General features: G+C 34.8%; 1 protein-coding gene across 2 annotated transcripts in view; it reads left to right on the forward strand.

Moving 5' to 3' along the window:
• The first annotated feature begins 774 nt into the window (after window positions 1-774).
• LOC150105130 (xibalbin-1-like) overlaps window positions 775-26,221 on the forward strand; it is a 64,850-nt gene continuing 39,403 nt past the window's right edge. The window contains exon 1 of one of the 2 annotated variants that reach the window (XM_090396166.1): window positions 775-840. The gene's annotated coding sequence lies outside the window, so the exon portion shown is untranslated. The remainder of the gene's footprint in view (window positions 841-26,221) is intronic. The other variant, XM_090396167.1, reaches the window with a different exon arrangement.

Consider the following 26,221-nt stretch of genomic DNA (forward strand, 5'->3'; position numbering starts at 1 on the left):
GCATAATTTTAATATAAAATAATAAATACTTTTTAAATAAAAATAAAGTTAAAATAAAACAGAAATTAAAACAAAGAGAATAAGAATAAACTTTAAATAAAGTAAACTAAACATAATGCTTTAAAAATGACCAATTATAAACCAACATAAATAACCTTTATTAAATCATGTTAGAGGAGATACTTGTACACTGTTGGCAACTTAGTTTTCAACAGATTGACGTGCATAACATTTTGTATTTTGATTTTGAATGAATGGTTAAATAATGAAATGAATTATTATCGAAATCGTCTATTTCCATATTGCTTTGTTCTATTGTTACTTTGTTATTTATCTCGTATCTCTTTTTTCTATCCTGTTGTTTTTCGTCGGTCTTCCATCGCTGCAAGCAGAACACAGATACAATTCTGATAACTCTCCAACTCCAAGCCACAACATTCGATCTACTAACTGCTTAACCTTTCTTCCAAAAAAAAAAAACAGAAACAAAAAATTGTTCTTGCTTTGTTCTACGTCATCCCAATACTCAGCTGTTGCTTATCACGGTAAAATCTCTTCGTACAGAGTTACACAGGATTTCTCTTCCCAAATGTCACCTTTCTATTACTCTCGTCAACAGGGAGTCTCTAGAAGCAAAAGAAAAAAAAAATCTAATTTCTGCCTGCTAGCACACTAGTCTATGTTCACGCCTTGGTAAATCGTCTCCTATTGATTGGATGAAACACGCATGCGTACATTTCATCCTAACAGCCGCGTAGATATAAGAGGAGCTACTCTGTGTCAGGTTCCTGGTCTACGATCTAAGTGAAAAGAGAAACTTGCTCTTTTATCCTCGGTGAGGTAAGTAAAAGTTTATGTTAATTGTGGGATGGGGGAGGAGATTGACATTCATGAATTCCTTATGATGTTTCAGAAATGCTTAATTTGTAATATTCTCATTGGGGACGTATGTTAAAGGGATGTACCAAAAACCCAACAGGTTGCAATGGGACAGATAGGCTTGTCGAGCAAGTTTTCCACAATCTTTACTGATGAGGGGGAGATAAGAGACGAAATCTGAATTTCGTAGTATCGAGATACATATAGAATTAATAACATAAACCTAGACAAGCAATTTCATGCTAATTCATGGAATGAAAATGTGGGTTTTCCATCCAACAAACCACATCACTTACGGGACTTCACTCTCAAAAATAAAAAATAAAACAGAACATTCTTTAACTGCTATATTCAATGTTGATTCGATTTCTGAATAATTATTTGGTTTTCTATCTAATTCAATGAATCTTGTACACATATTTCTTCTTATGTCTCTGAGATAAAGATTCATTTTAGTCTACCACATTTATTTGAGCCTTCGTAATGATATTATTAATATTTTGGAATCAAATGAATCTCTCTGTATCGATTTTGGAAATATGGATTTATATTTGACGACTTAGACTTCAACTATTTATTCTACTTAAAGTCAATGAAATATTAAAATGTATGTAATATTTTATTCTCATAACTAAAATTTAATGTATGAAGTTCTAGAATTTATTCCATTTAAAAGATATCATTAATTGTATTCCCGATATTACAGTATTCTTATTATCAGTAGGAAATTTCAGAAATAAATCGAGTTATTATGAAATTATGAATTCTTACCAATATTAATAGTAGTTGTTATGTACTTGCATGAGTTTCTTATGCTTCCAAGAAGACTTTGTTTGGAGCAGACCGTAAGGCTTGTATTCTTACACATCCTCATCACTATATATCACGTCAATCCTAGCTTTATTTAATGATGTTCACTGTATTTATGCAAAGCCAGGATTGTTAAGCTTAAAGGAGGGACCGCAATATATAATATGAATTCAAATTTTTGCCATCAGCGCATACAGCTGACGTATGTGACACCTTTTCTTTTTTCATAATATGTGTAAATGAATGGCTAAAATGAAAATGGAACAACCGCTTGCCTGTGAACTTATCCCATTAAACGAATGGACAAATATCCTTTGCCCAGTCTGTTAGGTACATTAACGACAGTCTCACTGAGCACATAATGCAAGTTTCGTGTAGCTCCAGCCATTTATCCTGAATGTGTGAGCATGCGTGCTGATGACAATGCTGCAAAGTTTTCTTCCTAGAATACAGGCTCTTCAATTACAGGCAAGTTAACCCGGTCTCATGCGGAAATAGCAGTATTTTCTTCGCATAAATTAGTTGGTTTTCTCCCTTTGCAAAACAAATTACATAGAGAATCATACATTGAAAACTTCGATTTCCCTCCAGTGCTGTTATTTCTGCTGTATAATTTCCCATAATTCATACATTATTTATAAAAATATAGAATTAGAAAAGTTACGATTCCCAACTTCCAAAGAGTTTTAAGATGAATCCACATTTTAATGCCGACTATGAAAATATATTCACTAGTCACATCAATATGGACAAATCTGGCTGACGTGAAGAAATAGTACATTAATCAAGAAAGTCTTCTATGAAAGAGTCATAATGTCAAACTGTTTTTACCTCCTCTTGAGCGAAGCCTCTCAGCTCGCAATCAAAGACGAATACATCGCATTGACTAACTGCATATGGCTTCCTATTTACTGATATTCAAATGTATGGTTTCCGAAATGCTTGTAATTGAAATCAAATGTACCGTGGAAGTATACATTACATAAAAACAAACTCCCAAAAATGTACAATTTAAAATTCACCATTAGTATAGGGGAAAAAATAATATTTAAGCAATTCTCTTTAGAAAAAAACTACAATTTTGTTTCTTCTAAAAGATTATAATTAAAGTTCAGCTATGCTTTGAACTTCTTTTCCATAGAGATAGGCAATTCCGGTATGGAACTGAATTGTGCCCGCATTAGAATACACGGTAACAGTTTCTTATAAATAAACTTTGATCGTAAACAGAATGGTGTCTTCATTTTTATGCTCTTTTACCCAAAATAGCACCTCAACATTTTTCTTTATGAGGAACTTCGATTCTTTCATTTTACGTAAGACATTAAATCTATAGGAAGAACTCTTGGCTACAAGCGACGTTCCTTGGAATATATTAAACAATTCTAATATGTCCAACCACATAATTTTTTGCCAATATTTGTCAACGTATTTTCTTAATTATAAATTAATTTTTCTTCAAGAATAAACATACCAGTATTCAAATCGATGAATTATTTTCTTGGGGTTTTCCGTTCCTCGACAATCTATTGGCACTGTAGCCACGGGAAAAAAGATAGGAAGTAATTTAATATCTTTGTTTTATCCAAGCTTTTTTTTTTAAAAAAATCAAGTAAAAAAAAAATTAATTAAGTAATTTTAAAGAAACTTCTTCTAATATCGGCACTGTAGCCACGGGACAAAAAGATAGGAAGTAATTTAACGTCTTTGTTTTATCCAAGCTTTTTTATTAAGTTTTTTTAAAAAAAATGAATTAAGTAATTTTGAAGAAACTATATATATATATAGTTATATATATATATATATATAGTTATATTATATATATATAGTTATATATATATATATAGTTATATTATATATATATATAGTTATATATATATATATATATAGTTATATTATATATATATATATATATATATATATATATATATATATATATATATATATATATATATAGTCCTTATATATATATATATATATATATATATATATATATATGTAGTCCTTATATATATAAGGACTGGCTTAAAGGGGCGAAGCAAGAATGCTTTTCATCTTCCCCGTTATCTGTAGAGAACAGTGTAGGGATAAGGTGTTATTGAGCAATTAAAGCTCTGATCATGTCAGGAGGGTAACAGCAATAGCCGAGCCTCAGTTAGAACTTCATTAGCTAAGCATTGCCATCCATTACCCTCCAAGGGTATAGGATTGAATGAATCAATCACCGCCATATGCATTTTTATAACTTATTTGTATATTTTCAGTATAAAAAGTTAAATGGTGTTTTATGAAAATTGACTAGACTCTGGATCTCAACAATGTTTAAAGAACATTATTAAAATAATATTAAAAAGTATAATAATTGTTAACTAATTTTAGAACAAAATTTTTGTTTGAATCAAAATAAAACAAAATCAAACCGTATTACAAATAAAAATTGACGTGTATCTAATATTGTAAGGTTTCAAAACAGTAATTGGATATTTCGCATATCTTTCTGAATACGGGTGTGTGCTCGTATTTCTGGTCTTCAAATCTTTTACACTATGAGAAATTGAGTCATATCTTAACATCGTATTAGATCGACTTGCATTATATTATTTTCAATTTCTTAACTCTTGAATTTTCTTGTGCTCATCAATGCGAATAATAAATATTAAATGATATGTCCGAAGATTCCTATAAAATATCATCAACAAAATTTTCGATTGCGATGATCAATTAGTTTGTCCACTGCTCAAACGCTGTTCTGTCTGCCCAATGAGCATTAAAAGGTAGTCTGCTACAACCGTCACAGATACGATTTAGACCGCCCAACTCTCTTACAGAAAATAGTACATGCGCAGCCACCCATCCATTAAACATTAACATGTCCTAAAAATAGTGCGATCATTCATCACTAAAGTAGATGAATAATTTGACTTCAAAAATAACAATTCGTTAGCTGAAAAATTTAGATATTTTTGGGCTTCGATTTTTACTATTCATTTTATATCTCTTGTTATATGCATTTCATGTTTAGTTTAATTTAAACATTAATAGCATAAAGTTTCGTTTTAATTTAGTTTACACTCTTTATCGAGTTGGTTTACACTCCAGATTCGAGGTTGTCTTTCCAGCATCCTCTATGTTAAACTGCTGATCATTGGTCCCTTGGTATCTAACTTTAGAGCCATCAAGTGTTATACAGTAATATTAGAATAATTGTGCAAAATCAAGTATCTGTTCGATGGCGTTTATCTGTCTTTCTGTACATGATCAGTGGCGGCTCGTGGCTTAAAATCGTGGGGGTGCTGCAACTTTCGAAATATATATACACACTGTAGTACAGTATATAGGTGTTTGGATAAAATATCAAAATTATGGTAAAATTAAAAAAAAAATTAAACATGAAAAAATATTGTTTATTAACGATAAAATTATACAGTTTAGTATAATTCAAAATTACTTAAAAATTGCTATAACAAATTTTATATCTTTCATTGTAATGTCCAAATATTTAAAGAGACGAAGTAAACACGATTAGCACTACGAACACTCTACTACTGGCGCAAACTGCGTATAAACAACACTGGAACTGCGCGAAAGGCAGTGCCGCATAACGCTAATAGCTCGCATCTCACTATGACGTGCATATGCTTGCGCGCGTAGCATTATGGCACTGTGGTAAACACAGTGCTGCTAGCGTCCTTCACCCTCCTAAGTGCTACAAGATGGATTTTTATTATTTTTTTTTACAAAATAAGAGAATTGTATAGGATTTTTGATGACAAAATTAAATATTACAAGCAAATATAAATAAATTAATAAATATATTTATATATCGAGAAAAATTGGGGTTGCTGCAGTTCAGCAGTGCCTGTGCACGAGCCGCCCCTGAATGTGATAACCAGGTTCTCTTGTGAGAAAGATTTGAATAAAATCTGAAATTTAATTTATTTACTATTATTTCGCTTATCATATGAATTTTATATACAAATTGCATCAGTTAAAGTGGCAAAATCAGAAAAACAAAATGCAAAAATTAAATTATATTAGAATAACAACTTGCATCAGGACAGTTTTTAATTTATTTACAGAAGGATGAATGAATTTTCGGCCACATTTTCTGGTCCTTCTTAATTCACATAAATATAAATCAAATTAGACTAACAGCACAAAATTTATTTAGCACAAAAGTGAGGAATGCTAAAGATTGCCTCCCAAAATGAGAATAACTTCATTTTTGTTGAGATTCAGGTGATGGATATGAGCCTCACAGCTTTCATCATGGAGTCTTTCTAATAAGAAAGAGCGTTTGTGTAAGACTTGAGTGTTATTCCAATGAATTCCATATCTGGTAGATATAGTATGGCAGACGAAACTTGATCTATCAAACTCATGGAGTAGAATATCATCGTCGTGTTTTACTAAGCGAATTTGAACTGATCAACCAGTCTTCCCATAATAACAAACGCCGCATACACACGGAATTGTATGAGCTCCAAGAACTAAAAGCAGAGGTTATTTATCTTTCGAAAAGTCCACAAACGAATTGAATCTCCGAATCAGACTTGAAAGTTAATTTCAAAATATCTTAAAATCGATTCAGTTCACCCGAGAATACTGAAAATTATTTTTAATACTGAAAAGCTCATCGATGCTGTAGCATATCATCATCCATCTCAGAAGTTAGTTGTTATTAAATTGCTGGTACACTGTGCTGAACTCTTGGTTGGAAAGACCCGAGTTCCGGAAAAACCTTTATCAGGTGTTTTCTATCAAATTGTAAATTAACCGGTCTCATACGGGTTTTTTTTTCTCTCGGAAAATCGGGTTTTTCGTCTCTCAAAACAGGCAAACCGCCTGATGAACACGCATATTTACTGACATGGGAAATTAACTGCAAGATGGAAGCGATTTGAACCTTAACATTCTATCTTTCTACTGCACATTATGGATCTGCAGCAGATGTCCATAATAGTGAACCTCCTGGATGGAGGTGACACTTGGACAGGAGATGTGCTGTGCCCCCCATTTTATGTTAAACTAATTCTCTTTCGAACAATGAACTGTCCTTTATCCGAGAAACATTTCATCTTTGATTGATTGCCAGTTATTTAATCAATAAAGTTATTAAAAATTACAGCAGTCATCCAAATCCTCCTCTACAAAAAGCTTTCGCCCACCTCTCTTAAGGGATTGTCGAAAAGGCTTGAAAGAATACTTCACAGGATTAACCTTGCTAAGTCTCTTTCCATCTGGTTTAGAGATTAACTTTGTTCTTGGACTATCCGAAAGATAAATATTCTCCTCATTCTCATCCTGCAGTTATAGGATTCCGTGCTCATGTGGCCTTTAGTATTATGCTGAAACTGCACGGTTAAATCAGGCTTAACCAGCCACTATAGATATAGATATATAGATAACGCATTCATTCTTGGCCGATTGCTCAACCAAGACCACCGCATTCTTTAGTTCTTATAAGAACTGGGCGATGGACTGAGTCCTTGCCTCTTTATCCCGTCATCTGAATGAAGAAAATCTGTGTGGATGGGATGTTATTGAGCTAAAAGCTCTAGTCATGGCTGGGTAACAGCAATAGCCAAGCCTCAGTTTAAACTTCATTGGCTTCAGCATTGCCATTTGTTAACCTGGAAGTCCTAAAAAGGACTTTCTTCAAAAACACCAACAGGCTTCGATCACCGCATTCTTATATAGTCCTTATAAGGACTGGCATAAAGGGGCGAAGCAAGAATGCTTTTTATCTTCTCCGTTATCTGTAGAGGACAGTGTAGGGATAAGGTGTTATTTAGTTATTAAAGCTCTGATCATGGCAGGAGAATAACAGCAATAGCCGAACCTCAGTTAGAACTTCATTAGCTAAGCATTGCCATCCATTACCCTCCAAGGGTATTGGATTGAATGAATCAATCACCGCATCTCACGGTCGATTGATTCGAATCTCGATCACCGCATTCTTTATAGCCCTTATAAGGACTGGCTTAAAGGGGCGAAGCAAGAATGCTTTTTATCTTCCCCGTTATCTGTAGAGGACAGTGTAGGGATAGGGTTATTGAGCTAATAAAGCTCTGATCATGGCAGGAGGATAACAGCAATAGCCGAGCCTGAGTTAGAACTTCATTGGCTACAGCATTGCGATCTATTACCCTCCAAGGGTATTAGATTGAATGAATCAATCACCGCATCTCACGGTCGATTCCATTCCACCGCATTCTTATATAGTCCTTATAAGGACTGGCTTAAAGGGGCGAAGCAAGAATGCTTTTCATCTTCCCCGTTATCTGTAGAGGACAGTGTAGGGATAAAGTGTTATTGAGCTATTAAAGCTCTGATCATGGCAGGAGGGTAACAGTAATAGCCGAGCCTCAGTTAGAACTTCATTGGCTACAACATTGCCATCCATTACCCTCCAAGGGAGAAATTTATTATTCATCTATCTCCACCGCATATCTGCCATCCATTACCCTCCACTTCTTATCCTTATAAGGACTGGCATAAAGGGGCGAAGCAAGAATGCTTTTCATATTCCCCGTTATCTGTAGAGGACAGTGTAGGGATAAGGTGTAATTGAGCTATTAAAGCTCTGATCATGGCAGGAGGGTAACAGCAATAGCCGAGCCTCAGTTAGAACTTCATTGGCTACAGCATTGCCATCCATTACCCTCCAAGGGTATGGTGGTTCCCCTCCACTTTGGAATAAAGCAAAATTTTATACAAAAGTTATGTTATATTAAAAATACTGTATGAAGAAAACTACGAAGTTCATATCTAATGACCAATGTTTTAATGTATAAATATTCTAGTTAAGGAAGTTATTTTTGTTCAACTTTTGTGTTAAGAGATTTTTTATTAATTATTATTTTATGTTTCAGTAATTTTAATATCTAACAGATGGAGTTCTCCTGTAACGAATATCATGCGTTATGATATATGCTTTAATTTAGACTGTTATTCTAATTGGCTTTAGCTTATTATGTTCATTGAGAATAGTCACGAAAAGTAACCGAAAATTCTGGTGTTAATAAATTATAATTTTCTCCAACGTAATTTGTTATTCTGTAATAGAATATCATTTTACTGTTTTACGCTTACGTATCAAATTTCCACCATTTAAGAAACAGAATCAGGTATTCCAAATAAAAAATAAATAAGCCGTACATTAGCTATGTAAGGTAGTGATATTGCTCTTGTTAGCGAATGGGAATATTAAAGATGCCAATATTAGCATCAAAAACTAGTCCAGGTTCACTTTCTATAACGAATGACGTCACTATTCTATTGAATAAATGCTCTTTCAAAACGTATTGTTTTTTTTATCACTTCGGACTATTTCCATAATTGTTATGAAATCAGAAATGCTGGAAATTTTCTAGAATATTTTTATTTCCCCAGTTTATATCGACGGTTGCTTTCTGTAATTTGTAATAATGCTTGTGTAAAGTATCCGATTAGTCATACATCATAAAGCAACCGCATGAAACTTATTCTAAACCAATGAAATTAACTATAGCCTGAAAATGCACCTTGTCTCGAGAATAAATTAGTTACCTCGAGTTTTTTTCTCTTTATCATAATTAGAAGAAAGCCATTATGTCGCTTAGACATTGGAGATGACGATGTTTGGGTAGGGAGAGATCTGATTTCGAATTCTGTCTTCTTCTTGAAAATTCTGAATTCCACTACTGAAACACACACACACACACACACACACACACACACACACACACACACACACACACACACACACACACACACACACACACACACACACACACACACACATATTCCCAGAATTTGTATTATGAAAGGAAGATGAGTTGGGTTGGTTTATACAGGACAGACTTGTGTTCTGTAGAAGCTAAAGAAAAATGAACGCGGAGACTTTTAAGGCAAAAATTTCTATTGAAAAAGCATTTTTCTTCTCTTAAAATTGGACGGTCCTTAGAGTATAATATAGCCTTTGCACTTTTAGTCGTTATAGGTGAAGTCTTTTGGTTGGAAAGATCTGAGTTTGAATCCTATCTAAGACTCAAAGAACCTTTATCAGGGCTTTTCATCTGAAGGTGAAATAACCAGCCTCATAAAGAGGCGGCAATGTTTTGCTCCTCTCAAAAACTCGTTTTTTTATTCCGCAAGTAGGCAAGCCGGCCCCTTGGGTTGAGACACCCCTAACAGGTGTCTCAACCCATCTCGGATAGACGAGAAATGGTTGGATGGAAGGTAAGACAATACAGAGGAAACCTCTCGTGTAGATTTGGCTAAAATTATAGGGGAAAGTCAATCAAGTATAGAAGTTTTATCTCAGAAATGATTTCAATTCAATTCTTTTATATTACTATACCCAGATCTTACAAGTAAAATATAGAACTAATAAATTTTGTAATTTAGGATCGTTGCTATGCAAAAGAGCATATTAGCTTCAAACATAAATTGTTACCCTGTGAAGGTACTTTCACTGCCATGCTTATAAATAATGCTGGAAAAACATTTAACATTTACAATAGGAAAGTATTACTCTGTGTTCTTTTCAGGTATTAATTAAAAACTACAACAAATAATATTTTTAAACTATCTATTTGCGATGCCATTCTTGAATAAATGAAATATTTCCATTATTTATTAATATGCACATGCATGATTGATAAGGAATTGAATGTGCATCGATGCGATTATTGTATTTCTTTAAAATAAAGTAATTGATGCAATATCCAGTCTAAGACCACTATTTTAAATAGAATCATTCTGTAATTCATGACGATTCGAAGTGTTAAACTGGATCATCATCCGATTTATTCCGTGCGAAGTGCTACGGAGGAAGTAGAAATACATTAATTTCTAAAATTCTAAAAAATCCTCTAATACCCATTATTTCCCAATGGAAATAGCTACTATTTCAGCCCTAATTTTGGAAATAGGTGGGTAACTTTTTGTTCCTTTAGCGAACATCATTGTTATTTCATGGCTAACGAGATTTTAAGACACAAATGTCAAAAATATGGTAGATAATTACCCTACATAAGGTTCATAACCCTTGCTGATATAAAGTGACTCCTTCACTGCAATTTTGAGATGCGAGGTTTAAAACCAAAATTTTACAGAAAAAAAACATTTAATTTTCACAAAGGATTGATTAACTCAGAACCTGCTGAAGAAACCCTAGAGATGTTCGACGCCAGTCTACAGATGGAATTTCTTTCACATTATTTTCCAAACATATACTGTACATCAGATGTGTATAACGTCTATCGCCAAGAATGCCTTCATATATTCATTTTAAGACTGCTTTTTTATTCAAAACGGAGTTTTTAAAAATTTCTGTAGTAGAATTCAAAGCAAGACGCCGCTCGGGTTCCAGTCTTGGAAATAATTTTTTTTACATGACTCCACTTGAAAGGATTCACAACTCATGTATCCATATTATACAGTAGGTATTTGTTGCAACCGTATTCCGCTCCCAACTATTCAGTGCTTATGAAAAAGACAAAACACATTCACCCGTTACTGGTAGTCATATCATTAACACAAACACACGATAACTTGGGTTTTCCATTTGCCTATTAGCAAAGAACAGCGTATGTTGGTTCTGTGAATAATTTTATATAAAACTATATATATATAAGGACTAGCTTAAAGGGGTGAAGTAAGAATGCTTTTCATCTTCCCCGTTATCTGTAAAGGACAGTGTAGTGATAAGGTTATTGAGCTGTTGAAGCTTTGATCATGGCAGGAGGGTAACAGCAATAGTAAACCTCAGTTATATAACTTCATTGGCTACAACATTGCCATCCGTTACTCTCCAAGGGTATTGGATTGAATCAATCAATCACAGCATCTCACGGTCGATTGCTCCCTCGAACTCTTGATAATATAGTCCTTATAAGGACTGGCTTAAAGGGTCAAGCGAGAATGCTTTTCATCTTCAGTGTAGGGATAAGGTGTTATTGAGCTATTAATGCTCTGATCATGGCAGGAGGGTAACAGCAATAGCCGAGCCTCAGATAGAACTTCGTTGGCTACAACATTGCCATTCAATACTCACGGTCGATAGTACTCTCGAATTCTTGATAATATAGTCCTTATAAGGACTGGCTTAAAGGGTTAGCGAGAATGCTTTTCATCTTCAGTGTAGGGATAAGGTGTTATTGAGCTATAAAGCTCTGATCATGTCAGGAGGGTAACAGCAATAGCCGAGCCTCAGATAGAACTTCGTTGGCTACAGCATTGCCATCCATTACCGTTCCAGGATAATGAAATTCCTTCCTCTCCGAATTCCTCATAATCTTATAGTCCTTATAAGAACTGGCTTAAAGGGGCGAAGCAAGAATACTTTTCATATTCCCCGTTATCTGTAGAGGACAGTGTAGGGATAAGATGTTATTGAGCAATTAAAGCTCTGATCATGGCAGGTTGGTAACAGCAATACCGGAGCCTCAGTTAGAACTTCATTGGCTACAGCATTGCCATCCATTACTCTACCAGGGATTCATCCTTCAACCATTCCTGAACTTCTCATAAGCATTTTTATGATTTAATTATAATACTTTGATATGAAAAATATAAAGGTGTGAGTCATATTTTCAATTTTTTAAAAAATTAAATCAATAGATGTTAAATTTTAAATCAACTATTATTTTAAAAATAAATATAATAACTTTTTTAATTTATAAAAATTCTATTTACATGGACTGTTTCTAATCCCATGCCCTCTGATCCTTCCTGTTGCAAATAGATACCTTTGGCTCTATATTCAATTGATGCAGATGCTTCATCGAAATTCTCCGTAATGATGACATTTAGGCTCATTTCCTTGTTTAAATGATTGTTTCCTCTTCTCATTGTTTCCACTTCAACTGATATTACTGTTAATGTTCCCAAAATAGAATAATTTGCATCGCTTGCCTTTGATTATAATTGCCTGCAATTTGAACTGCGCAGTAATTTACCGTGGTACAGAATACGTAGTTCGAGACCGTACGAGAAAACAATTAGCAATACGTCATAATATATTGTGAAACAAATGCTAAAAACTATGAGTAAATAATTCACCATATTTCGTTTTAAAGTCGTTATTTTTTCAATACAGTAACAGATTAATAGCTCCCAAAAGTGACCCGCAGACTTTGTGTGCTCTTTTATCTTCGTTCCGAACTGTCTAATCTTTGATTAGAAATCTTAACACACAAAGCATGCGCCGTCTAATGGGAATTCAGTCACTTTCTGTTCATTCCTTCCTTCAGATGATGTTATTCCTTTAAATCAACTCTCCCTTTTGCTGTTTTCCCTCCCAGCTACTTATGTGATGCCCTCCTGTTTGGAGAAAGGTTACGTACATCCATCCACTCGAGTCCCTCTTTAACTAGCTAAACATGTTCCCTATAAAATGAAAGGCTAAGGTAATACCTGGGAATAAATACGCTCTTTATTCTCTCCTTGAGCCGATAAGTAAATTACGAGAGCTATTTGAAGCACCCGAAGCACTTACTTGGATCGAGTACCTGCATCGTGCAACATCACCTTTATTGTTTATCCTCCATTCTCTTAAAAACAATCAAATGTAGTAAGTTAAACACAATATTGCTTGGAAAGAGAATCGAAAATCCAATTCGAGTTACCCAGAATTGATTAAGTTTAGTCAGAAATTGAACAAGAGACCGACAGTCCACTCAATATTGTGTGAATACATAGAATTGGTTTATTCAACCTCTTGTGACCATCTACATTGAGTTTAATAATAAGTTATTCGGTATTATAATAATTGAATACAATTTTCCCATTTTAAAGGAAGCTACTGCCTGGACACTAGAGGGCGCATAACGGTGTTGCATGCTATTGAATTTGAATTTTCCCTTTTGTTTAGTGAATGAATACTAGTTGGAGCTTAATTCAATTATTTTCAATACCCGATTTGATATAATTTTCGTTTAAGGAAGTCGCCAATTCAACATGATTGGAGGTTAAGAAGATGAACGGTGATGAAATTTAAAAAAGGATGTTTGCTTATCTAACTAACTCCACTCTACATTCCAGCAAAGATTAATAAGTTTATCTTCGCATACTTCTACGGCTAATTCAAGTGCATGTCTGCTCCCGATGGTCTTTAGAAGACAATGCAATTTAGCGCATATTAATTATTCGACGAGTAGCTAAGATATCTCGCCTGTAATCCGATTCATTTTACGCTGCTTTCCTAACATTAGAAGCGACAAACGGGAACCATTGTTCGGCTCTTAATCCGCTTACGTGTACTGCTTTCCCTGGCTACAAAATGTAATGGAAAGATAGTTCTGCACGGTAACACTCGTAGACAACACAATTACCACTGCTATTACGGGTTTCGTGGAATTTTCCGGGTATCTCTTTCCTAACTTAAGCCAATTGATGTAACTTCGTTTTAGAAGGAAATTACCACCAGAGGGCTTTACCATAAGGCCTTGACATTAACCAATCAATTTGTTTTTGTTGCGAAGTTAAAAAGCAACAACGGAATTATATGAGTACAGCATCCATCGATTATATGCTGCAGATGATTTCTTTCCTGGCAAGTTATGAGAACCATTTCTGTTGCAACAAAACCTTTTTGTCATTCTATCTTCTGTAATGTAGTAGTTTATTTTGTAAACAATAGGGAGTGCTTTAATTCATTGACCATATATACGTATTTTTGACCCGAACGCAATAAAATAGAAATTTATGTCAATGATGGCAAATGTATATTTAAAACTTTAAAATAAAATTGTTTATTATGTGGTCATAAATCAAATCAGTAATGTGCAAACATAAATCACACCGCTAGCGATATACTCTTTATGCATGCATAAATCTACAAACGAAATCAGCCTTTCGTTTTTTTTTTAAATAGCATTTATGCTGGCATAAATCAAATGATAAAAAATAGCATACCGAAGAAAAATCGAAGTTGCAGAAAATGCGTTCACAGTTTATTAAACCTGAGATAGTCTATGAGCCAACATTTCTCTCTCTCTCTCTCTCTCTCTCTCTCTGGTTCATGTTATTATAGAATGGAAAGAGTAATAAGAGAATAGGAATTAAATTTAAAGAAATACCTTACGAATTCATATTTTGTTGAGTTTGTAATGATCATTTTCTTACTGGTATTAAGAAAGTTTGTATTAAATGCCGTTTCGACCTTCAAGATGAAGGTCCATGCTTCATATCAATGTTCCTTCGGTCAAGGTCTGATTTCAAGATTGTGCATCGTCATTCTTCCCTTCTTAACACGGTCCTCCAATGGTCAACTGTCTAAGGAAGGTGGGCTCAGCACTACACAACCTAACTCACATTGCGTGAGTGTAAGCTTCTATCCTGAGACAATCAGGATAGAATGGGATCGAATGTCAAACTATAAAGTTTGACATTCGATCCCATTGATGTTCTAATCTTCCCTATAGCTCTCAATATCCAAGTCTTGTTGACACACTGCACTACTGCAAGATGGAAGAGTCTACGGCCCTCTTTAGAAAAATCTTTTCATTTTTTACGAGAGCAGTTAACTCATCTTCAGTTGGAAAGCCTCTTAAGGAGGTTTCTCATTCATTGCAATCAAATCTTTGTATCCAAAGGATAGTGTGGTGCGACATCCTCCGTACTGCACTACGTAGATTTTCTATGCTTAAAGTTAAATATATATAATAAATCCATTCCCATATATTTGACATAAAACACATACCGTATTGTAAATCTTTGATAAATTTTTATACTTATGTCTGCAATTCACAAAAACCAAATCACTACACCGCGTTCTTCTTTGGTCAATATAGTCATCAGAGCGGTGATATCCATTCTGGCAATTGTGCAAAACAACTGATTTTTTATTTTCAAATAACAATGGAGTTGGGTTTCATGTTTACGACTGCACAAGCATGAACAGAAGTACCATTTGAAAAAAATAAATAAATAAAATAATACAACATGACAGGTGCTTTCTGATATATCCCAGCGTTTTAATATTACGTGGGTGACTGTTCATAACTTCGAAGTACCGTGGTTGGAGGGTATTCCCAGGATTCATTTCATATTGCCCGGAGAAGTATCTGGAGTTCTAGGTATGGACACATTTTAATGAACAACTTTTTTGGAGGTGAGGAAACGAAAATAACTTCAGGGTATTATACATCCTCTGTCCAAACGAAACCGAACTTTTCGAAAATAGAAAATACTAGTGGCGCCACCTGTTGTATCTTTTTGTTGTCGAAAGCGGCAACCTTCGTTAGTGTTGTGTCAACTGTTTATGACATTTGTTTCATTAGAAGCCGAGTTATAATCCCAAGAGTGACAGTGTGTTTTGACGAACGGTCGGTCGTCACGATATTCATGCCGCACGCGACGAATTCTCACTAACAATCGCTTCCAAACTTCGAGATAAAACTCACCATTGACCGTTTGGCCAGGCGAAACGAATTTTTTGTGGATAATGCCCTTGGAATCGTAGAAACAAATCAGCATTATCTTTACTTTTGACTTCTCCAAGCGACTTTTTTTCAGATGCCCCTCTTCTGGTGGTCTCCACTCAGCACTCTGGCACTTTATTTCAGGCTCATACTCAACACACTACGTTTCGTCACCAGTAACGATCGTTTCAAGGAAATTTTACTCTTACGAGCGGTTTTAATTAGGTACTTGCAGTGTTCAATTCGATACATTTTTTGGTCGTCGGTCAACTTGTGGGGAACAAATCGCGAATTCAATTTACGAAGGTCCAAACTCTCGGTCAAAATGTTGTGCACAATTATTTTGGAATCCCCAATTCATCTTCAAACAATCTCACGAACGATTTCGGGTTTTCTTTGATGAAATCACGCACTTTTTGGATGTTAACTTCGCTCAATCCAGTTTTTGGACGGCCCGGCTTTTCGTCATCTTCAAGCGTCTCGACCATTTTGAAATCGCTTAAACCACTCGTAAACTTGAGTACGGGATAAGCATTCCTCACTGCATGCTTTTTTGAAGCATTTGATGCGTTTCGGTAAAACGTTTACCAAGGTTAACACAAAAGTCAATCGCAGCTGTCTGTTTGATACTCATTTTCCGACCATTCGTCACTCTGTCACACTTGGCACTATAACTCGGCTTCTAATGGAACAAATGTCATAAACAGTTGACACAACACTAATAAAGGTTGTCGCTTTCGACAAAAAAAAAAAGATACAACAGGTGGCGCCACTAGTTTCGTATATTTTCGAAAAGTTCGGTTTCTTTTTGGACAGAGGGTCTAATATAGTATCTAAATTATCTAGAAGTATGAGTGAAATCAATAGTGGTTTATTGGAAGACACTCCTCAATTTTTTTAAAAATATTTTTAAAACTTCGCTAAATGATAACCTGAAGAAACATGAAAATAAAAGGACCATTGAACAGTAAGTAATTCTCCTAACAATGCAGTTGTATCCTTTTAAAATATGTATTGTCATTTGTCTTGATTTGTTTTCTATCTGAAACCTTTCACAATATAATGAATATATGTATAGATATTTATTTATTTATAGTAATATTACATGGATAATTCAAATTGCTGATATATAATTAATTAATAATTCTATATAAACAGAAATATTGCTATACTATAGAAACATTTCAGTTAACTAAAAGTTTATAAGCAACTGTATCTAGCATTGAAATCTTCAAAACATCTATATTTTGGATCTAAATAATATAAGTTGCCAAGCTCTATCATCCGATAATATCCTTCGAAATAAGCAAGTTAATTCCATCCAATCTTATGATAAAATGGAAGGTTAGATTTCATTCCTTTTATTTGTCCTATTTAACTGTCAAAAAAATCTATAAGTTATTTTGTTTCAGAAAATACAAGAGTATTGAAAGAATTTAATACAAACAGCGCGTGGGGAAATATAATATACCCAGCAGGTCCTTCCAATTATGATGAAAATAACTTTTCCGTGGTTCACGTTATATATAACGCCTAACAAACTTCGTCATGTTGACGAAGGGGAGAAAATTGTAAACACCACTATGTACATAATGGTGACTAGAAGATCCCCTTCTGGTTATCTTTATTATAACGCGCTTCCAATGCTTGTATCGTAAAGGCATTCGAGAAAAATACAAAAAGATTATTACAATGGATAGATGAAATCTAAAACAGAATATTTTTGAAATAAAACATTCTCGTTAATGCTGTCTCACCCACACAATGCAAGCACGCTCATGCAACCTACTTTCAGCTAATTTCGAAAACTCTTCAGAGAGGCATTACAGGCCAACGCCCCTCATATATCTTTAACAGCAAACCTTTATAAGGATAACAAAATAAGTATGCAACAGCTACTATATAATAATAGGTCACGTTACAGTTGGTAACATTAGATCACTTGTCTTACAGATTTAGTTATTGGGCATAATTCTTATTATATTTTACAGTTCAATTTCGATGATGCATTAAGAAAGAATGCCTTCGGAAAATAAAAATTTCAGTAATATCATAATATTAATTAAATTAAAAAAAAAATTCGCTTTAAATATTCAAATTAGATTAAATAGAAAACTTATAAATAAATATATATATACATATTTTTTGGTATTTATCTATAAATACACCGTTTTATAGCTTATATCAACATATTTGAAATAGATATACTTTATTTTTTGGGAGTGAATTTGGTTTAGAGGAGATGTGAAGAAAAGTCTTTTTTAGGATTTCCAGGGTAATGCTGTAGCCAATGAAGTTCTAGCTGAGGCTCGGCTATTGCTAATATGAGTACGCTCTCTTACGTTAAAGTCTTTTGCCTTAAGGGAGCAATTTGAGTCTCCGGGGAAAGTGTTTTCCAGTGAGGGGCTTTGTCGGTGAATGCTTTTCTTCGGAATTTGAGCGGTTCTGCTTGGTGGTGGTAAGTGGAAAGCCATCGCTGAGATCGACAGTCTTTCGCCCACGATTGAGTGGCCAAAGGATCGTTCGAATTTTTAGAGACGACTTTACCTTTAGATAAGGACTTCCAGGGTAACGAATGGCAATACTGTAGCCAATGAAGTTTTAACTGAGGCTCGGCTATTGCCGTTACCCAGCATGACTAGAGCTTTTAGCTCAATAACACCCTATCCATTCAGATTTTCTTCATTCATTCAAGTCAAGGACTTGTAAATGAGAGGTGTTTTTTTTATCTATATTAACCTTATTTCTTTAATATCCTGTCGTTACTGCACCATTGTAATTGCTTAGGGTTTTTCTATATTTTACTCTATCTTATTTCTTTATATCTCTCTTCTATATTATATATCTTATCGTCAATTCCCAAATCTTTAACTTGTCTCTTTCCCTTATACAACTCTATTAACTTTAAACTTATATCCTCCTGTTCCTTATTTTTACCTCCGGTATTCCTTTTTATTATACCAAGGATCTCTAGATATTTATTTGAATTAGTGACTGTGCCTCAGGAAATCCTTTTATGGCATTAAATATTACTACTTTCGGTAGATATCATTCCTTACTCTTATATACAGTCGTGGCTATCTCTTTATCTAATTCTCGTATTAATTATCTATCTTCCCTGCTCACAAGCTCGATTATTTTTTTAGAACAGTGCATCAAAGAACTAAAATATCAGGCAACACTATTAATATTTAAACAACAAAATTTTAATTCACATAAGACAAATTTTACACTGCATTTTCAATAATAAAAAGAAATATCACAATTCAAATCTGCATAAATAGACTAGTTAAGTTCCTGCATTTTCTTATACAAATCATATCACATATTTAACTAATTTTCTAACTATCACATAAATCATTTATACTGAGCAATGGTACTTATTACTTAAATGTTAACCCTTACTCATCGAACACATAAACAATATCTTTTACACACAATTGCTCTTTCCTGTCTATGCTGGGAATATTCTGTAGGCAAATTTCACCAATTCAGCCAACAGTTATCCTATGACTTAATTCAAACTACAAATTCCTGACACTTAATCACTTTATAATCTTTAACTGTTAGATATGCCTATTTAGATCAGCCTCTACTTACAGTCCATTAATAAGTGTTCTCTTAAAAGTTCAAGGAAATTTAACAAACGGGTCAACTCACTTTATAGCTGCTACCCTCTGTGTACTTGGCTTCGAACTGGACTTCCGTTCCGTGTCAGGTTTTTCAATCCCTCTTTACACCGGCCATAGGTCTACTGATGTTTCGAGGATACTCTGTCCTGCCGCACTTCGGGCGAAGATTATCGGCTTGCGGAATGCTTGCATGCGAGTTGAATTAATGGAGCAATTTCTTCCCTCTGACAACAGCTCCCGGCGAAGACTCGTCAATTCGTCGTCAACTATCAGCTTTGCCTGGCGGATCGACTCTTCATCATCTTTCTTTTAGATCACGGGCATGATTTCTCTGGACGTCGCGTACTCGATGGCCTACATCTGCCAGACAACCGTGGGCGACTTCTCGATCATGACTTCTGGATCACTGACGAAAATTTCTCGAGCCGATGATGCGATCTTTTCGCACACGCCTTTTATTCGGTTACTTCTGAATCCTTGTGTGGAGATATGTGAACCCCGAACATTTCGGTGAAATCCCTTGATCCTTTTCTTTGATTGACCCTTCCTTTGTTTTTCTCCTACACTCCCTAAATCCTATTAGTTCTGGCAGCGGACATTCGTTTAAAGCTTTTGTCGGTCCACCTAGCACTGACCTTGAGCTTCCCATGTAGAACACACACACACACACAAAGTTTGAAGTCTTTACAAAGCTCAAAAATTATACTGTTTACCAATGTCAAGGTATTGCCTTAATACTACACCTTCTAGAATATTCCCTTATTTGGCATAGAGCAATATACAAATTCCCATTGGGATTATTTACATATAACATACATCTATTTACAAGTCACAATTCTTACTGGGCTTGACCTTGATAAACTTTATGTAAAAATATTTAGACTTCTTATAGCTACATAAATATTTTTACAGACTCAGTTCATCGCCCAGTTCTTTTAAGAACTTTAAGGGAGTGAATTTTAAAGAGGTGAATTGACCGTGAGATGCGGTGATTATTACCCTTGGAGAGTAATGGATGGCAATGCTGTAGCCAGATTATCCCTACACTGTCCTTTACAGATAACGGGGAAGATGAAATGCATTCTTGCTTCGCCCCTTAAACCAGTCCTTATAAGGACTATAAGGGAGTGAATTTAAGAGATGATTGTGAGATTGATTTAAATAGATCCCAGGGTAGCAGATGGCAATGCTGTAGCTAACGAAGAAGGGAGTGAATTTAGAATAGAGTTCTTTTTAGGACTTCCAGGGTAAAGGATGGCAATGCTGTAGCCAATGAAGTTTTAACTGAGGCTCGGCATTGCCGTTACCATGGGACGCTGAGTTTCGCTCCCTTAGGTTTCTTCCGAAATTTTGATTGCGGAGAGGGGAGGGCTTAGATTTGGGGGATTTGCCCTGAGAGAGCATTGTGAGTCTCCGGTGAGGGGCTGTGTTGGTGGATGCCTTTCCCTGGAATATGAGCGGTTCTGTTTGGTGGTGGGATAGCCTGTCACTGAGTGGGGCCAACGCTGAGTTGGACGGTCTTTCAGTTACTATGGAGTGGTCTAGGGATCGTCCTAATTTTTAGAGATGGCTTTACTTATTCAGTAGCCAATGTAGTTTTAAGCTTGGCTATTGCCATTACTCAGTCATGACTAGAGATCTTAACTCAATAACACACCATCCACACAGATTTTCTTCTTTCATATGAAGAGTCAAGGACTCAGTCCATCTCCGTCCTTTTTAGGACTTTTAGGGAGTGAGATTATGGTAAGAACCTTATGTGCGTAAACAACGCACAGTTGCTTACAAACGTAATCAACTAGCGCCATCTCGTGTTCTTAGAACTTATTAAATAGATTTTTTAAAAATTGTACTTACTTATTATGTACTATCTACATAAAAAGATCGAATGGCTGAAAAGAAAACGTTCCTTTAGTCGCCGACTACAATCGAACTTCGTTTTCACAGTAAGATTCAAATTCACGGCTCCTGTAGGTTAAAGAGTAGATGTGTGCAGTCTTCCTGGACCATCAATGTTCTGGTTTGGGCCTTTGTGACCTAAACGAATTATCATACAAAACCTAAACGCTTTCTTCATCAAATACTTAATCTCAAAATAATCCAAATGATTTCATAATATAAACAAACTGAACAACGAAAGTAATCAGTTTTTTGAAAAATCTTTCGAAGCTTATATTTTAATAACGAATAGAATCATGAGCATGGCCAATATTTGCTTTGAAATCTTCTATAATTTCTATCGTCACTAATGAATTATTCAGAGTAATGCCCTGTTGTTATAATGAGATATAAAATATTGTGGTTAAAAAAAAAAGAATATAAAAAATAAGATATAGAGAACAGTAAATAGGTACTGTCAACAACGAAATTGCTCCAAATGAATCACTACTTTCTCAGCAATATTGTATTATCTCTAGAGGAAATTTCCGAGAAATAGAAACCATTCGTAATTATTATTGGCAATCTCATGTTTCTTCTTCTTCTAACGATCACTGTGACTCTAATTAGCAGCGCTGTAGATGAAAACTTAAATTAACTCGAGATATTTACTATATTTTAAAAACCTGTAACACTCTCTCTGTTAATTGCTTACTCCTAAGTGCAAAAACAGTCTATTTTAATAATAAGATAAACAAAGGAAAACAAAAAAGAACTTAATTATTGTTGTTTCTGTTGAATTTTTATTCTGTTTATTACAAAATGCAGTTTCGCTGCATTACTTGGAATATAGTTCTCATTAGCAAAAGCAATTAAACTTTTTTGGTTTTGGTTTCGAGTCCTTAAAAGGACTGGCTTAAAAGGACGAAGCAAGAATGCTTTTCATCTTCCCCGTTATCTGTAGAGGACGGTGTAAGAATAGGGTGTTATTGAGCTATATAAAGCTCTGATCATTGCAGGTGGGTAACAGCAATAGCCGAGCCTCAATTAGAACTTCATTGGCTACAGCATTGCCATCCATTACCCTCCCTGGAAACCCATTTTAGTCGCCTCGTACGACATGCATGAGCTACATTGAGGCTTATATGTAAGTAAAACAGTCTCTAAAAATTAGGACGATCCCTGAACCACTCCATAGTGGCCGAAAGACCGTCCATCCCAGCGTTGGCTCCACTCAGTCACGGGCTCCCCCCACCACCGAGCAGAACTGCTCATATTCCAGGGAAAGGCATCCACCGACAAAGCCCCTCACCAGGCCGTGCCGGAGAACACCCTCCGCGGAGACTCAAATTGCTCTCTCAAGGTAAAAACCCTAAGAGAGCTAACTCAAACTCTCGAAACTCAGCGTCCATTTTAGTTGCCTTTTACGACACGCATAGGTTACGTCCGTCAGCGCTATTCTCATGACACGAGGTAGTACTGGTCTCGAGTATTATTCGTAGCATTATTTATTATAATGTTATAGAAATAATCTAGTAAGTACTATAAATCATTATTAAAATATAGAGCTCAAATGTATCAATATGGCCTAAATTACTATAAAGGAGTATATTATGCTTCCATCTATATTTTATAGCGAAATATGCATAAAGTTTTGAAAATTACAGAGAATTTATGATAATGATTTCTGTATCGGAGTTGCCATGGTTTGCATTATTTAAAAGACACGGACTGTGCTCAAGAGCCTGTATATTTTTATGATCCAAACCTACCTATGCTCTAATAAAATACGAACATAGGGGTCACACGAGTCTATTTAGTAATGCAAACCAAGGAAACTCCAAAGCCGTAGATCACATTCTTATAAACTCTGTGGTAAATTCCGAAAATTTCACTTTCTTTCTAGACTCAGCTATAAATTATGGATGAATCCATAATATCCTCCATTTCCGTACAACATTACTTGCATTTTGTCAATTATATTTACAGTTAACTTCCAACTGTACATATAATACTGTTCTTATAGACGGCATGGTTGTATTCGAGTGTTCATGCGCCACTAAAACTATACAATCATCACTATTCTTATAATACTATTTGAAATATTAAGAAAATAACATTTTTTTAATTAACTAAAATTTATAAAATTTATAAAAAAAATTTAATTTTTTAGAAATTTTTAGCTTTTCTATTTTATTTCAATTTTAATTGATAGTAGATAAGAGCACCATTATTTTTATTGCATAAATAAAATACTAAATAAACTGCAACGTTATCAAATGATCAGATTGGTAAAAATATCTGGTAATCTTCATATGTTGTAACCTGAATGAGAATAGAAGTCACACAATATGCAAAAAAAAACGTTTTATTATTAATATTAATATAATATTATTAATATAATATAAATTATTTACCAAAGATGGGCTGGTATTTTGTAGTAAAGTACGAAAATTCATGAATGCTTTTTTTTTCTTTTCGTGATACCTCATCCATCACCTGCTATCACGCATTGCATTAAGCAAATATACACTTACATTGTAATAAGAGCGATACGAAACTTTGCGTAAAACTTCAGTAGGAAAGAAAAAAGGAAAAAAAAACGCTACTGTCTAATCTCGAAAAAGCGGAGTGAATTTCTTACCTAGCAGTTTTTACCAGTTGCGCAGTATTGTTATGCTAATGTGGAAAGATATTAAAATGTGCTCTATTTTTAAACTACAGAAGCAAGTCCCTTTTTCTCTATTGGACTAGAATTAACTTCTTAGCATTTTAATTAAATGGAATTGTCTCACAGCAAAAAAAATGATAAAAAAACTTTACGAACATATGAGCACCTACAGGTATATTACTGTTTCTGTTTTTAATTAAAAAAAAATAGAAATGCCTTCGAAATTGAAAAAAAAAAACCCTGTATAATACATTAGTGCTGTAAGGGAGATAAAAGTTACATAACTTCTCCCTAACTAAACACGGGTATATGCGTTATGTGTTATTAGTTTTCATTTGTAGCCTCTACATGCATATTATCCTGTTACAAAAGCTCTCAGTTTATGTAGGCAGAGTTTTTTCACAGACGGACATACCAGCGGGGATCGCAGCAACCTAGGGCTAGATACTTCCGCTACTGATGGGAACTATACGACTCTTGTGCACCTTACAGACATTCATATGCGTGGTGCAACAGGAACAATGGCCCATTCGTTCAGCGTACTTTTGTCCAATCAACTGGCTGCTGACAGCACAAAAGATTATTTGACTATGATTGTATTGCGTCAACTTGGGTAACATCACCTGTCAGTTATCACGCACGAGGCGTTACACTTTTCCCAAGCAACTATGTCCTGTCAGCAGTAGGTGGTTGTGTCTCTTGCCACTATTCTTTGTTCATCTTAAACAGCGGTGAAGCCGAAGTGGGGCATGCAAGACAACTCTAGGAAATGAATTGTATGGGAACCTAGAAAAAAATAATAAGCCTTTCGTCACAAAAGGTTGTAAAACTATAGTACATTTAACACTGTCGGCGAAAGAGTTATGTATTCCAAGAATCCTACTCTAGAGATAATATACGGAACTTCTTCAAGTACACCAAGTGGATCAAGTGCACAGAATGCCAATCATTGTTGTCCACCGAATGCATTGGTTCTCAACCCAATAGAAACAAATCTATTGTTATCTAGTGGAACCACTTCCATGGCACATGGTACGAAAGCCACTCCAATACGATATTTGGCATATGGCCATTATTTTAATTAATTTATTTATTTATTTTTGTATGTTGAGCCCATACACAAAGGTTGGTTAATCAATCTATAATACGTTAGTACCATGTATTGAGTGATGGATTGGATAAACTTGTTTTCATTTTATTTAAAAGCTTGTGTATTATATTCCTTAGGAAATACATAAAGGGCAGGGGGGGGTACTGTTCCAATAGTATTAGGGATGAAGGAGGAGAAAACGAAACTTGTTCTGTGAGCTTCGAGTTGTACTGTGAAGGGATGTTGGATGGTAGACGTGTTCCAACCGATTCAGTACAGAGTAGAGGAACTATGGATATTATTTCATATGAGTATTTATCATGGAAATATTTATTGAATACACATATTGTATAAACCAAACACCCGTGCGAAAGTGGAAGGAGTGAGTTGATAATAGAATGGTAATTGATCAATCGGATTGCCCTCTTCTATACTGAAGCGGGTATTTTGAGGGAGCTTTTAGGGCCCCACTTCAAATGTGAGAGCAATATTCAATAGCTGGGCGGTTTTGTGATTTGTATAAGGTTAACAGCTGTTTAGTGGTGAAGTAACGTCTTGAGCGAAAGAGAAATCCTAGTTTTTTTGTTTTTTTTTTAAGCTAAGGATGCAATGGATGTGATATATTTATGACAGGAGAGATTTTATGTCAAGGTGATTTAAAGAAGAGAAATCTCATCTTGTCTGGAACTTTGAGCGCTGTTAAGAATAATACAGGAAGTAAATGGTTCTTTTCTTGTGTAAATAACGCAGAACTGGGTTTTTCTAGCATTGAAATTGACTAGGTTATCTGAACCCCTTTTGAGGGTGGCTTGGAGGTCAGAATTAAGGAGAATGGAGGTTGATATTCTGT

This window comes from Typopeltis vanoorti, chromosome 7 (assembly GCF_054136105.1).
Source record: "Typopeltis vanoorti isolate ZY-2024b chromosome 7, IOZ_Tvanoo_1.0, whole genome shotgun sequence".
Lineage (NCBI taxonomy): Eukaryota > Metazoa > Arthropoda > Arachnida > Uropygi > Thelyphonidae > Typopeltis > Typopeltis vanoorti.